The 15,584-nt window shown below is 30.8% G+C and overlaps 1 long non-coding RNA gene across 2 annotated transcripts in view; it reads left to right on the top strand.

The window, feature by feature from the left end:
- LOC111625503 overlaps positions 1–15,584 on the top strand; it is a 46,490-nt gene that overhangs the window by 20,421 nt on the left and 10,485 nt on the right. For both annotated transcript variants that reach the window (XR_002756739.1, XR_002756740.1), the window contains exon 3: positions 3,501–3,575. This is a non-coding gene — a long non-coding RNA (uncharacterized LOC111625503). The remainder of the gene's footprint in view (positions 1–3,500; positions 3,576–15,584) is intronic.

The following is a 15,584-nucleotide window of genomic DNA, read 5'->3' as shown; positions in this document are numbered from 1 at the left end:
TAGGACTGAACACGTAGTATTTTCTTTGATAAATAAAATTTATAATTTAATTTTGTAAATTTAAGAGTGCTTCAAATATGACGTTAAAACAAGGTTTTATGTCGTTACAAGTGGGTTTTTTAACATTATCTAGTATAGTAAAATCGTGGGATCGATAAAAATTTGACGTTATATTAGGGTTGTCGTTACATCCGATGTTGTTATAATCGGGTTAAACTGTACTATTTTCTTATTAATCCTCTAATTGATATCCATTTAACATGTATTTTTTATAAAAATCTTTTTTTCCTTCATCTCTTATCTTTTTCTTTTGTCATTAAAAAAACTTTCTTAAATCTGCAACAAATGTATTTTGTTTAATTTGAGTATGACATAAAATTTATAAGTTTATCTACATTACATTTTTTCTTATAAGTTTTATAACTCAGTTTCTAAATTTCTACTTATGGTAATGTCTAAATAATTATTTCCTTTTTTCTCTTCTACTTCAAATTTTATAATTGTATTTATACTATTAGCTGAGGCTAAGATTTTTTTGTGAATCTGTCATTTCGTAACCATAAATTATAACAAAAATTTTAGTCTAGACATAAATGCGATGTATCCTTCATTAGAATGGAAATTAATAGAAAAAGCAATAAAAAATCAAATATATAATTAGCAACTTGAATTATTAAAATTTGTATTTAATGATGATTATTTTTATAATGATGATGAAAAATAATATAAACAGATAGAAGGCATAAGAATGGGTAACATAATTGAATCTAGACTTGCTGAGATATGCATGATAGAAATACAGTCGAACCCCACATAACACTGTTGATAATTCTGTTTTATATGAATTCCATGTTGTACAAGTCACTTAGATTTTACAAATACGTGAGCTGTTAACAGCTCACATATTTGTAAAATTTTTATGAGACAATGATCGTGAAAGATGGATTTCATTCGATGATATTTTATATCTGCTATATGTCCTTTTATTCTTGTTTTCAATTTATGTTTTGATGAGGGGCCAAAAGCCCGAAACATGTAGAAATATCGTATCAATTAAATACAGATGGAAAAGAAGCCACGTGATTGATTATTAACACAATCTTGTGTTTCACACTCTTAAAAAAATTTTAGTACAACACAGTTTCAAAACAACAAATAAAAAAGATTTTTATGTTCGGACAATAAACACATGTTCGAATAATGAGCACCTCACAGAACAAACACAAGAAGCAACATAAAATAATGAATACTGATTGGTCTTTCCCTGTCTCCAGGTGACAGTTTGAAACCTTTTGGGGATGGGAGAGGTTGATATCAATGTCCAATACAATACCAAATGGATAATATTCATCCAAACTTTGAAACTCTTCCTTGTAATTCCAGCTTGTTTAACTTTCTGACAGATATAACTTTTTTATAGTCTTTGTGAGACTGTCAGGCACTCATTAAGTTTTGCATTGGTTTTTATTTTCAAAAGGTGAGAGTTTAACTGTCCCATTGGATATTCATTAACATTTTAACACCAGATTTTGAATTCTGTCGGAGACCTCGCATTTACATAATTTTTTGTGGGCTACTTGATTTCTGTTCTCTGAATTTTTGTAAGTATTTTTTCTGAACTTTTTATTTAAAAAAGAAACTAGTAATATTATGGGGCTAAAAAGAGTGGAGTGTCAAGAACTATGCTTACCACAGAAACCAAACAAGAAATAATAGCCAAGGTAGAGCATGGGCAGAAGAGGTCTGATGTTGCTAGACAGTATGGCTTGAACAGGTCTACAGTAGGCACAATGTTAACTAAGAAAGATATAATCAAGAAGACTTGAGCAGCTAAAGGAGTAATAAAAATCACATCTAAGAAAGAAAGATGTGCTATCCATGAAAAAATGGAGAGATTGCTTTTAATTTTGGATAAAAGAAAGGGAAATGAAAAGAGATGTAATTCATATGACTATCATTCAAGAGAAAGCTAGAGAAATTTTTGAACAACTGAAGAAACAAACTCTGCATTTGTCACATGAAGAGATACAATTCAAGGCTACCACTGGATGGTTTGCAAAGTTTAGAAGGAAATCTGGAATTAAACATATGATAATGCATGGTGAGTATGCTAGTGCAGATAAAGAAGCTAAGTTGTCTCAAATTTCAAAAATTCATTAAAAAAGAAGGATATTGTCCATAACAAATTTTCAATTGTGATGAAACTGGTTTATTTTGGAAGCACATGCACCATACAGTACCTGCATCATGAAAGATGAGAAAAATAACTCTGGGCATAAACCCATGAAAGACTGTCTTTCATGGGTTTTTGCTCGGAGATATTTTTCTCATTGACATTACTTTTGGGAGCTAATGCTAGTGGTGATATGAAGCTTAACCTGCTTCTTGTCTATTACTCTGAGAATCCTAGAGCATTCAAAAAAATTCCGTAATTAAAGAAAGACTGCCTTTGATGTAGAGATTGAATAAAAGGACATGGGTCATGCAAGCTCTTTTCAAAGAATGGCTGTTTAAAGTTTGTGCCCCCAAGCATCAAGGATTACCTTCAAACCAATGAATTGCCATTGAAAGCACTGTTGCTAGTGGACAATGCATCAGGACACACAAAAGAACTTAAAGATAATTTGCTGGAAGAGTTCCCTGGCTAACAGTTCAGTTCTGCTTCTGAATACCACTTCATTGATTCAGTCAATGGATCAGGTTATTCTGGGTTTCAAGAAATTGTATATTTGTGCAGTCACTCAGTGATAGTTGAATTCTGCTTTGTGAAAGCTGTGTCCATCCTGCATTCAGGGAAACAGAGATGATATCCCTGAAATTATGGATGAAATTGTGACAACTGCTAGAGATCTTGAATTGGAGGTCAATGAAGATGACATTGAAGAGCTCATAATGGAACATGAAACTGATCTGACAACATAACTCCAAGAACTCTTGAATTCTTGAATGAAGAATACCAAGAAAGTCAGTGAGATGTGTTTTCTTCTGAAAAAGAGGAGGACGAAAGAGGACCAATGCCAACATCTGCTATTAAAGATCTTTTGAAGAAATGGGAGGATGTCATTAGAATGGCATCCAAACTAGGTTAATAGGCTTGGTGTATCTCTACAACAACAATGCTAACAATGCAAAAAAATCTTGAAGAGAAAAGCAATTGACATTGGACAGATTTTTTTAATGCCCCACAAATAGAAGAAAACATGACTGATGAAAATACAAGACTGTATATGTATGTATTATTGTTATTACATATAAATAAATGTAGTAAGAAATTATATAATTATTTATTTATTTTTTTTGGCGTTTCCAGAACGAATTAATCAAATTTCTATAAAAATTTATGGTAAATTGATAATTGGCTAACAGACAATGCGGGTTGCAAACATTGTCTTTGAACAAATTATGTTCATTAACCAATCATCCACTGTACTGTAAAACACAGTAATTAATTTGAATTAAAACAATGTTTTGTACAAAAATTTTCATTTCTATTATTGCAGCACATGGGCAGTAAGAAGCATAAAGATAGACTGGAAGGAAAGAAGACCCCGGGCAAAAAGTATTGGTGGAGAAAGGTAATTTTAATTTTGTATGTATGTATATATCATAATTTAGTTCACCATTTCTCTAGCTGGGATCTGCAAACCAGTTCAAGAGTGTGCACAAAATGTTCAGAAGTTATCTAGCAACATATTTTTATCTTTTTAAAAATACACTGATAGAATCATATTTTCATTATAGAACATTGTTTTTGATATCAGTACTTCTCTCACAGACCATGTGCAATTTCCACCACTAATTCATGTTTACATGTACATGTGTATAAATTTTTCTATGTATAGCAAATTGATTCAAAGTAAACTTATTATTATTATAGATGGATTTTACACATTTTTAGAACAGTTTTGAAAAAAATAAAATAATTCAAAAGAATATACTTGGTAACAGGTTATTATAAGTCAGGAAATGTAAACATTGTCTGCTGTACACACACAAACAATTGTGAAAATGTTTAATCATCTGCTTTCAAAATGTCACATATAAGCAAACTGAAAATAGTAAAAACATTGTTTATTCAAAAGAGAAACATTTCTTATTATAAAATTTAAAAAAATTATGAGAACTATCATATTAACATTCCCAAATGTAAAATAAGTAATACTATTAATTAATAATAAAGGAAAAAATTATGTATTGCTTGCCAACCAGAACAAGAACACCAAACATCCAAAAAAGATTTGTACTTGACAATTTCAAAAGTAAAACCTCTCAACAATTTCAGAGGTGCACTGACTCAAATAACAAGTGCAAAGTCCGTAAATACCTTTGTATAAACTATAAACAAGATGATACACAAAATTTAAACAAGATTTAAATTTTAAAAATACAAATCTGTATTGTGACTATTGATGAAGAAATGAATTTACTTAAATGATTGTAACAAAAAATATCAAATTATCATTTGCTAAGGGAAGAAAAAGAATTTTCAAACCTGGTTTGAAGAAACCAAAGAAAGTTTCAGTATGGATTCAAGGTTATTACTGGAATCTCTAGCAACAGAAAATTAAAGTTAATTAAGAAAAGTCAAAAAGAATGTTAAAATTGATTCTCCATTTAACCAGAATAATTTTTTAATACCTACGTTTAAAGAAAAAAATACCATTCATTTATCCACAGATCCTTCAAAAAGTAGAACATCATCATGATAAGGATTCTAGTCATATATCCAAATCTAAACTAAATTCCTTGAAAAAATAACAAGAGAAACACTTATTGAGACTATATCTTTCAACCACATTCCTTCAAAGTCCTCTAACATGTTTCCAATGGACCACTGTGTCTGTTAAGGAAAAAAGAGCTCTTTATATATGCAAGCTTAGAATAGCTGATGGACTATGAAAAGCAGTGGAGTAAAATGCCACTATTTACTATTGGAAATACACTCATATCATGGAAATCTAGATGTAGGTTGATAGTCCAGAAAAAGAGCTATCAGATAGAACATTTAAGAAATATAAGGATATTTTGAAAAGTGATTGCTTTTTAAATTTTACAACTTAAAGCCCACATTTAGATTTGATAGATTTTACATTATGCAGATAAATTCACATTTTAAGTTTTGTTCTTGCTTCATCCATCAATTTTTGGATCATGTTAGCTTTATCCACTTGTGACTTGAATAAAGTTCAAAATTAATAGATTGTTACTTGCTTTAAACAAAAGACTTGATAAAGTAGTATTAGCCAATTAATCCTAACTTTATCTGATTCATATGCTTTAACTGTAACATATGAAGGATGTATTTACAGTACATATATTGGACACCCTTTAATGGTTTTTCCCATTTTAATCAATCACCCAAAATATATATCCTATGAAAAAAATTTCTATATTAAGGAGGATACAAAAAAGGCATTATGGTTTTCATCATACATGGCACTAAAATTGGTAAAAATAGCATTCTTCAAATACTCATAACTTCTGATAAGTGCATTTTTGAAAAAATGTTTTAGATAAAATTTATTTGTTTTTGATGCATAATTATAATATACAATAAAAAAAGGGAATTTCTATTTAAGAAAATGAAGTTAACCCCATTTTTACTGATTTTAGTTTCACCTGTGAAACCAATAGGGCCATCTTGTGTCCTTGATACAGAAAATTTTTTTTGTAAGATGCATATTTTTTTTTTTGGGTGACTAATTAAAATGGAACACCCTGTATATACAGTGAGTGCAAAAAGTATTCATATAGCTTAAATTCTGCAGATTTAACAATAGTAATATGAAGGTCAAATGATTTGTCAAAGAAATAAAACATTAAGCAAAGTTGACATAGAAATGATTTATTTGAGATAAAAAATAGTCCCAAAAAAAAAATAGTAGTCTTTTTTGTTAGGTAAAACAAAAAATGTCACTTTTTTCCAAGTACAGTAAATATTCAAGCACCTGTAAATATGCATGAAAATAGGGCTGTTTCTTGGTGTTGTCAGTACTACTAGACGTTTCCCTTAGTCATTATGATTGAACAGAGTCTAGCGCACATTTATGTCATCAACTTTGCTATGCAGAAGGTGGTATGGAGTTCCATTCTGCTATTAGAGTATTAGAGCATTCTTGAGGTATTTTTGGAGACTTTTTTTTTGACATTTTATTTTCATCAAGAATTTTCAATGAATGTTCTGTTAGATTAATGTCTAGAGCAGGGGTGTCCAGCCCACGGGCCTCATGCAGTCCAAGGCAAGTTCCAATGTGGCCCAATAAACGTGTAACCAAAACCGACAAATTGTTTTATTTTTTATTTATTTATTTCAACGGCATAAACTCAGAAAAGAAGTTTCACAAAGCCGTAACTTTTATACATATTTTATTTTTGAGTGAAAAGGAAATATTTTCAAATACTTGGAGATGTGTGAATGATGAAGGAATACTAAATAAAGCTGAAGTTGTGATTCAAAGGATTATAGATCCAAATTTGAGAAAAGGAGAGAAAAGCCAAAAGATAAAAAGTAGTGAGAAAGGTTCTTCACACCTTCAGACCTTCTGTTATGCAAATATTGACCCTTAATTTTCCAACCTTTCTCACTACTTTTTATCTTTTGGCCTTTCTCTTTTTTTCTCAAATTTGGGTCTATAATCCTTTGAGTTCCAACTCCAGCATTATTTAGTATTCCTTCCAGCATTGCAAGATTTGGCTACCCTTTTTTTAGTTTGGTGTAAAAATTATCATTTGGCACTTTGCCTACTTCTTGGGCTACATATTATTTATAAATATATTAGTTGAATAAAAATGCACTTTAAAATGGTGTGTCATTGTTTTTTTTATTAATTAGAGACCCAAATAAAACAAATATTTGTGTTTTTCAAATAAATTTTTGTTTGTCTCCTTATAATAAATGAATTTATCTATTTCTAAGTAAAAATTGAAAGTGTCTGTAGAAGTAATTTTTTAAAATATCCTTTTTCGTGATAAAGTTTTAATACTTATTACTATAATCTAGATACGTTAATCCTTAAATATACAAGTATATTTAAGGATTGGGTCACAAATATATTATATATACTTGTGGCCCAAAACTCCATGACTTCTTCCAATGTGGCCCAGAGAAACAAAAAGGTTGGATATCCCTGGTCTAGAGATTGGAGTGAAGTATGGAGTTGAGGAGTGTTGTACACTGGCTACATATTGGTATTATGGGCAGTGTGCTTTGGATCATTGTCCTGCATAAAAATATAGTTCTCTTGGAGACCCTTTTATTTACACTATTAATCTTTTTCGTGGTATTCCTGAAATATCTTGGGTCCAAACATAATGACCTTGATCAGTGGACTCTATATATCTAGTTTCTGCATCAGAACATTTTTTACACCCTAGATGTCACTAGTCGTCGTAATTTTTATATTAAAACTAACTTCCAAAATATAATTATTTTTGTTTTTACATTTTTTAATATGTCTATTTTGTTTGTGCAAAATAAAAAAATAATTTTGGAAGACACAATAGCCATAATTGTTTTTTTTATAAAACATGTAATTTTCGTTAGGCTTAACATCAACAAAAATTCAATGTGAAGCGACATGCATCAGAGAAAAATTTCAACATGGGATAGGTTAAAAAGGTTAAAGCATAGAATGTTTATGTAATGCTTGTGGTCCATGATTTCCTCAATAGTATGCAAATTTCCAACTCCTGCAGCACCATATGAGGACAGATCCACATCCATGTTTTACTGTAGGAATCAAATGTTTTGGTTCATCTCTTCATTCTTCTTTCTCCACACCATCCTTTTGCCACCAGAGCCAAAAACATTGAATTTGCTTTTGTCAGTGAATATTACCCATTTACAGGTCTTCATCCGTATTTTGAAGTCATAAAATGGAATCAAGGCATTTCTTCTTGTTTCGTTTATTCACTTAGAATTTCTTTCTTGCATTATAGCCTTCTTGTTTACATACACTGTGCATTGTACTGGCTGATACTCTCATACCTCTTTTACCCAAGTCAGCAGCTATTGTGGGAGCACTAATCTTAGTCTTTTTTGATACAATGAATTATTACAGACTTCTCATTCAGTCAGGATTTTGGGACATCCACTTCTTGATTTATTCTTCAATGTCGTTCTATCTTCATATCAATCAGTAATGCCTTGACTGAGCTTTGATATCTCATTCAATGATGTGGTCTGATTGTGAAGCTTAATTGTCACTCTTTGTTCTGTCCTAGTAGTTTTCTTGCCCTTGCAATTCATACTTCTGCAAATAGTCACTGTTGCTATTTTAGTTAAATGATCTGATGATAGGAAAGTGATAATGAAACTATAGGCTACATTTAGAAATGTAGAGATGTTAATGCAATCCAATTTATTTCAAAGCCTAAATAAAGTCCAGCAAAAGCAATATTCATGTGACTGTTTTTATCCACATTCCATTTTCCATTTTTCAGCATGGAGATGTGCAAAAATGCTCTATGTACCAAAAAGTTAAAATTAGTCATCTTATATGGGATGGGATTGTGTCTGACTCTTGCATCCTATTGTTTTGATCTCTGATCCAAGCAATAGGATACAAGAATTACAAACTGTCACCAACTAGGCAGTAGAAAGAGTTAGCATGCATCAATAACATCAAGCTGGCCTACAAAAGGAGCCCACACATTTCTCCCCTCAAAATGCCAAAGGCCCGCTTGTTTGGTGACACTCTCCAGACATATATTCCATCCCCTTGATCAACTATAGAACCTGAAATGAATTGGATATGTTGGAACTACTGGAAGCCAAATCACTTCCTGCATAAAAGAACATGAAATGGGCATTTCCAGGGATTGGTGTTCTACTGCATTGTTAACTTATGATTCTGACCCGAGCATGGAGGTCTATTTTGATAAGACCGGCATCTTTTACTGAGTGTCCAACAGAGGCAACTCTGCTACTGTGAGCTGCTTGAAATATACAAGGTAGCATTGAATAAGTAGGCAATCAACTTCCAAGGATGACCACATTCTCCCCAACCCATGGAAATTTTTCCTTTACCACCCATAAACCACAGGTTCATACGGGAACTGTCTCCTCTGATCAGTGATCACCCATATTGGAAATATCTCCACCAATCAATGAACAATAACTCATTACATTTGAATTGTTGAACGTCATGGCTCCATTTTCCATTTTTACAGCCTGATGATGTCCAATGGAATGTGGACGAAAACGTTCATGTGAGGTTTTTTTTTGAATAGTTATTCTGTTGAGTTTATTCTTTGCATAGTTATATATTCCAGGTTTATCAAGCAACTAGAAAATGACATCATTTACATTCTGCTTTTCCTCAACAAACTGTCTTAATTCCTGAAAATGCTCCATGGCCTGTGCTGATGATGGAACTGGTTTTTCAGAAAGTTCTAATTGTTCCCCTTTTTCATCTGAAGTTGCACTATTATTATTTTTCAGCAAATCAGCCAAAATTCCAGTATCTGTTAACATGGATGATGACACAGTTTGTGGAGAACTTACAAAGTCCTCAAAAGAAATGCCTGTACTTTCTCCCATATCTTCTAGTTATCCACAACAGACACTATCTCTTCAATATCATCTATATTTTCAATTTCTAAATAACAGAAGCCAGCTTTTCGAAAGCAGTTGGCTACAGATGTGAGTTTCACTTGATCCCAAGGATTGTTACACATCTAAGCAGCTTGTCATGGGTTGATCTTGCCTTTATTGTTTTTGTTGGCATAAGCACATGACAGGATGTTCTGAACTATAAGACATTGATAGTAATGATTTAAATTTTTAATCACTTCCTGATCCATCAGTTACAGTACTGATGTCATATTTGGGGGAAGAAACATGACCTTTACATTTTCCATCAGAGGAATGATGTTGCGTGCTATATAGTTGTCAATAAACAACAGAATTTTTCAGTTTTGTTTTCCAAATTTTTTGTTAATTTTTAAAAGTCAACTTTCAAAAATTTTACATGTTATCCATGCTTTTGTGTTTGATTGATATTCTGTTGGCTTAGTTTTAACATTTTTGAAGCATTGTGGGTTGGTTGACTTCCCAATCATCAACAAAGATGAGTTTTTGAACAATTCATGTTTGTCCCAAGTGAAAGCACTTGGGACAAACATGTTTTTCTTTCCTTTTCCTTGTTATGTTTACTGCCACTGCAACACTCATCTTCGAAAGCCAATGTTTTATTGGGGGTGCATTTATAAAACAGTTCCATCAACATTAAAAATAAAAAATGCCAAAGGTTTCTCTATCTTGAATCATTTCTGCCAAATCACTTTTTCACCTATCAGCTACTTGTACATCAACAGCTCCATTTTCCCCAAAGACAATTTCAAAAGAAATGCTATTTCTTTTCTTAAATCCATAAGCCCAACTACTGCAGGCTTTAAAACCACTCTTTCCCAGGCCACAAGTTAATTCTTCAGCTTTAGCTCTGAGAGGAGTACACTTATTGAATGTTTTTGTCAACATATACTAACAAGGGAAATATTGGAGTATTTTTTAATAAATATTAATAAAATTTAATTAATAACTAAGTTAAAAGTATACAAACTCTATATTAAATTTGTAACATTCACTAAACTATTAATCAGGGTTAATAGCAATCAAATTTCGTACTATTTTATGTTAGTTTAATACAAATATGCAAATTTTTAGTAGTGAAAGGGTCGTAGAGGAAGACGACGATATTACATTTACAGAGTAGAATAAGGAATAAACTCAAATAAATGTTATATGAAAGTTTACATATATATACTACTTTAACAATAAAATATAATATAAAAGTAATGATGGAATAAATATAAAGAAAATAATTGAAACATAATAAGTAAATATATTTTATTAGATGTATTTAACTGAAAAGTAATTACATTCACAAATTATTAGATGGGCAACTATTTATGTGATATTTTTCAACAAAACAAAATAAACAAAGAACTTGTTGACATTGTGCACGCTTAACAAATTGAATATTTTGGCAATTATTCTCAACACAATTTAAACTGTCAGTGTTTAAAAAAGAAAAATAAATTTGTTTTACATTTAAAAATTCACATTTTTCATGTATGAGTCCAGAAGCAAACTATGCATATTTAATCAAATTATTAAATATAAGTACAGATAGTTGATGATGAAGAATCAAATTTAATTTTATTATGCCATTTCTAGCGTCAAAAACAATTTTGTCAAAGAATCATTATGAAATAATTGTATAGCATTTAAAATTTCTTTAGCTAAAAGTTTCCCTTGTCTATGAAATCCAACATCTAAAAGTTGGCATATAGACATACACTTTGGTGGAATAATTGGTACTTCACATGAATTTTGATTTATAGATGTTTGAAATACTGTATTATAAATATTATTTGTTTGTCCACTCCATGAGTCAATTATTAATAATGAGTGTTCTGTTATATTTGGAGATAATACCTCTTATATATAGTTTGTAATAATTGCTGTAGATAATTTGCCAGATGAGCTAGCTGTAACAGTAACGTTTGAGGCATTAAACTGAGATCTTTGAACTTTAGGTCCAAAGATTCCAAGAGCCTCTTGTAAGCAAATAAATACATTACCTACAACTTGTCAGTTAACATTAATTAATATCTTAAATAAATTATAAATGAATTATAACTTATAATCATTGTACCTGTCTGCTTGTAGTAAAACTGATCCGAGAAATCCATCAATGTACTTAAATAAACTTCAGTTTGTGAGGTATACTTCTGAAATACTTGCGCCACTCACGTGGCTCTTGTGCATTTTCCTCCTCTGTGTATCTATCTATAAGGTATTTCCACCTTTTTTCGGCATCATCCCCTAACAAAATTTGATAAATTTAATAAAATTAGTAATTACATTAGTAAATTTAAAATATAACAATTATAAAACATGTTATAGTTTCGAACTAATGTTAAATCAGTACTCACCACTAATTCTGAACTGCTCGCCAATTGCAGTCCATATTGTTTTTTTTTAATGTCATATCTTTAAAGTCCATACATTTTTTGTCATACAGACATGGATATTTTTGAATTGTTTGAATAAAATACTCATTATTAAACATGACACGCTTTCTCTTTGTGCTGGCCGCCATAGTTTGAATGTCCACGTGATCTCTATGACGACATTGCTAAACGGTCTTCCTATTGGTCTAATTTTACCATGCCGCTTTCCGTCGCGGCAAAACTTGAAATTTTTTAACTTTGTATTCCATCAATGGCAAAAGTGACATCATTTTGCCGTTTTGTCGACCGTTTCCGTCGTCCGTTGCCGCATGTGGGTACCAGGCTTTCCTGTACATCTGAAGAATTTGGATATTGGTTTTGGAGCAAAAAAGTTTTAAAAGAATTGAAAGTGAGCGACAAAGATATTCTGTGTTTTCTAAGAGATTGTCAAAATGTGCTGAAAGTGATGACACAAAAGATTATTGAGGAGGGACCTGTCAAGTACAAATGTATGAAGGCTTTGAGCAGCTTAGACACAGAAATTATTAAAATGCAATCAAATGTTGGAAAATTGTATTTCAATATTTTCTGGAGGTTATACAGGATTGATGAGGAGTGTGCTGTCAAAGCAAAAGAACAGTATGATATACTCTACAATAAAGTGTCCATAAAACCCTATTCTACAAAGTTTGAGGACTTCATATCTGAAAGGAGTGATGATGACATTTTATTGTGAAATTATGAAGGATGATAGGCAACTGCAAGATCTATGGTCTATTGCCAAAATTTCTCTTTCTTTCCCACATGGGAATGCAAATGTTGAGAGTGGTTTCTCAGTTAACAAATCACTGTTGAGTGAAAATCTTAAGGAAGAAAGTTTAGTTGCTCAACACTTAGTTTATGATGGGATCCATTTTGCAGGTGGTATTGATCAAATAAATATAGACCAGAAAATGTTGTTAACAGTCAGAAGATTTAGACAGTGATATATTGCATCTCTGCAACAGAAAAAAAGATATTCAGAAGCAGCAAGCATTGAGGGCTGAAGAAAAAAGAAAACTTACATAACAACTTAAGGATTCAAAACAACACAAGAAAAGATCATGAAAAGGGAAGAAAAAGAGATTGAAATGAAAATAAATACACTTTCTTGAAGAGAAAAGGCTAAAACTACATTAATATAATACAATTCACAAAACACAAGAACTAATTAATTTTTTTTTCTAATTATATATATTTTGAAAAAACAGAATTAATACTAAGAAGTTTCTCTGTATTTTGATTGTCCATTTTGTAAAAAATTCAAAAGATTTTACAATAAATTAGATGCATTTGTTAGAAAAGCTATAGTGTAAACTTACACCTATTCCTCTTTATATACAATCATCAATTTTTTTATGTAGGAAAAATGCTTTATTTGAAAATTTTTAAATTTAACTTTTTGTTAAAATTATGTTGCTGTTTTAAAAAAGTTACTCTTTTTGTTGAAAGATTGGTTTTAAAATTAAATGTTTCTAAGTCCAGAGTTCATTTTAAGCACAGTACAATACTATTTCTATATCAAAGAATACTGTTTGTTNAAATATATATTACTTTAACAATAAAATATAATATAAAAGTAATGATGGAATAAATATAAAGAAAATAATTGAAACATAATAAGTAAATATATTTTATTAGATGTATTTAACTGAAAAGTAATTACATTCACAAATTATTAGATGGGCAACTGTTTACGTGATATTTTTCAACAAAAAAAATAAACAAAGAACTTGTTGACATCATGCACATTTAACAAATCGAAGATTTTGGCAATTATTCTCAACACAATTTAAACTGTCAGTGTTTAAAAAAGAAAAATAAATTTGTTTTACATTTAAAAATTCACATTTTTCATGTATGAGTCCAGAAGCAAACTATGCATATTTAATCAAATTATTAAATATAAGTACAGATAGTTGATGATGAAGAATCAAATTTAATTTTATTATGCCATTTCTAGCGTCAAAAACAATTTTGTCAAAGAATCATTATGAAATAATTGTATAGCATTTAAAATTTCTTTAGCTAAAAGTTTCCCTTGTCTATGAAATCCAACATCTAAAAGTTGGCATATAGACATACACTTTGGTGGAATAATTGGTACTTCACATGAATTTTGATTTATAGATGTTTGAAATACTGTATTATAAATATTATTTGTTTGTCCACTCCATGAGTCAATTATTAATAATGAGTGTTCTGTTATATTTGGAGATAATACCTCTTATATATAGTTTGTAATAATTGCTGTAGATAATTTGCCAGATGAGCTAGCTGTAACAGTAACGTTTGAGGCATTAAACTGAGATCTTTGAACTTTAGGTCCAAAGATTCCAAGAGCCTCTTGTAAGCAAATAAATACATTACCTACAACTTGTCAGTTAACATTAATTAATATCTTAAATAAATTATAAATGAATTATAACTTAAAATCATTGTACCTGTCTGCTTGTAGTAAAACTGATCCGAGAAATCCATCAATGTACTTAAATAAACTTCAGTTTGTGAGGTATACTTCTGAAATACTTGCGCCACTCACGTGGCTCTTGTGCATTTTCCTCCTCTGTGTATCTATCTATAAGGTATTTCCACCTTTTTTCGGCATCATCCCCTAACAAAATTTGATAAATTTAATAAAATTAGTAATTACATTAGTAAATTTAAAATATAACAATTATAAAACATGTTATAGTTTCGAACTAATGTTAAATCAGTACTCACCACTAATTCTGAACTGCTCGCCAATTGCAGTCCATATTGTTTTTTTTTAATGTCATATCTTTAAAGTCCATACATTTTTTGTCATACAGACATGGATATTTTTGAATTGTTTGAATAAAATACTCATTATTAAACATGACACGCTTTCTCTTTGTGCTGGCCGCCATAGTTTGAATGTCCACGTGATCTCTATGACGACATTGCTAAACGGTCTTCCTATTGGTCTAATTTTACCATGCCGCTTTCCGTCGCGGCAAAACTTGAAATTTTTTAACTTTGTATTCCATCAATGGCAAAAGTGACATCATTTTGCCGTTTTGTCGACCGTTTCCGTCGTCCGTTGCCGCATGTGGGTACCAGGCTTTCCTGTACATCTGAAGAATTTGGATATTGGTTTTGGAGCAAAAAAGTTTTAAAAGAATTGAAAGTGAGCGACAAAGATATTCTGTGTTTTCTAAGAGATTGTCAAAATGTGCTGAAAGTGATGACACAAAAGATTATTGAGGAGGGACCTGTCAAGTACAAATGTATGAAGGCTTTGAGCAGCTTAGACACAGAAATTATTAAAATGCAATCAAATGTTGGAAAATTGTATTTCAATATTTTCTGGAGGTTATACAGGATTGATGAGGAGTGTGCTGTCAAAGCAAAAGAACAGTATGATATACTCTACAATAAAGTGTCCATAAAACCCTATTCTACAAAGTTTGAGGACTTCATATCTGAAAGGAGTGATGATGACATTTTATTGTGAAATTATGAAGGATGATAGGCAACTGCAAGATCTATGGTCTATTGCCAAAATTTCTCTTTCTTTCCCACATGGGAATGCAAATGTTGAGAGTGGTTTCTCAGTTAACAAA

Source organism: Centruroides sculpturatus, unplaced genomic scaffold (genome assembly GCF_000671375.1).
Source record: "Centruroides sculpturatus isolate CEXI.00-Female unplaced genomic scaffold, Cexi_2.0 scaffold105, whole genome shotgun sequence".
Lineage (NCBI taxonomy): Eukaryota > Metazoa > Arthropoda > Arachnida > Scorpiones > Buthidae > Centruroides > Centruroides sculpturatus.
Note: the sequence above shows the minus strand (reverse complement) of the source record. Positions and strands in the feature narration are given on the sequence as shown.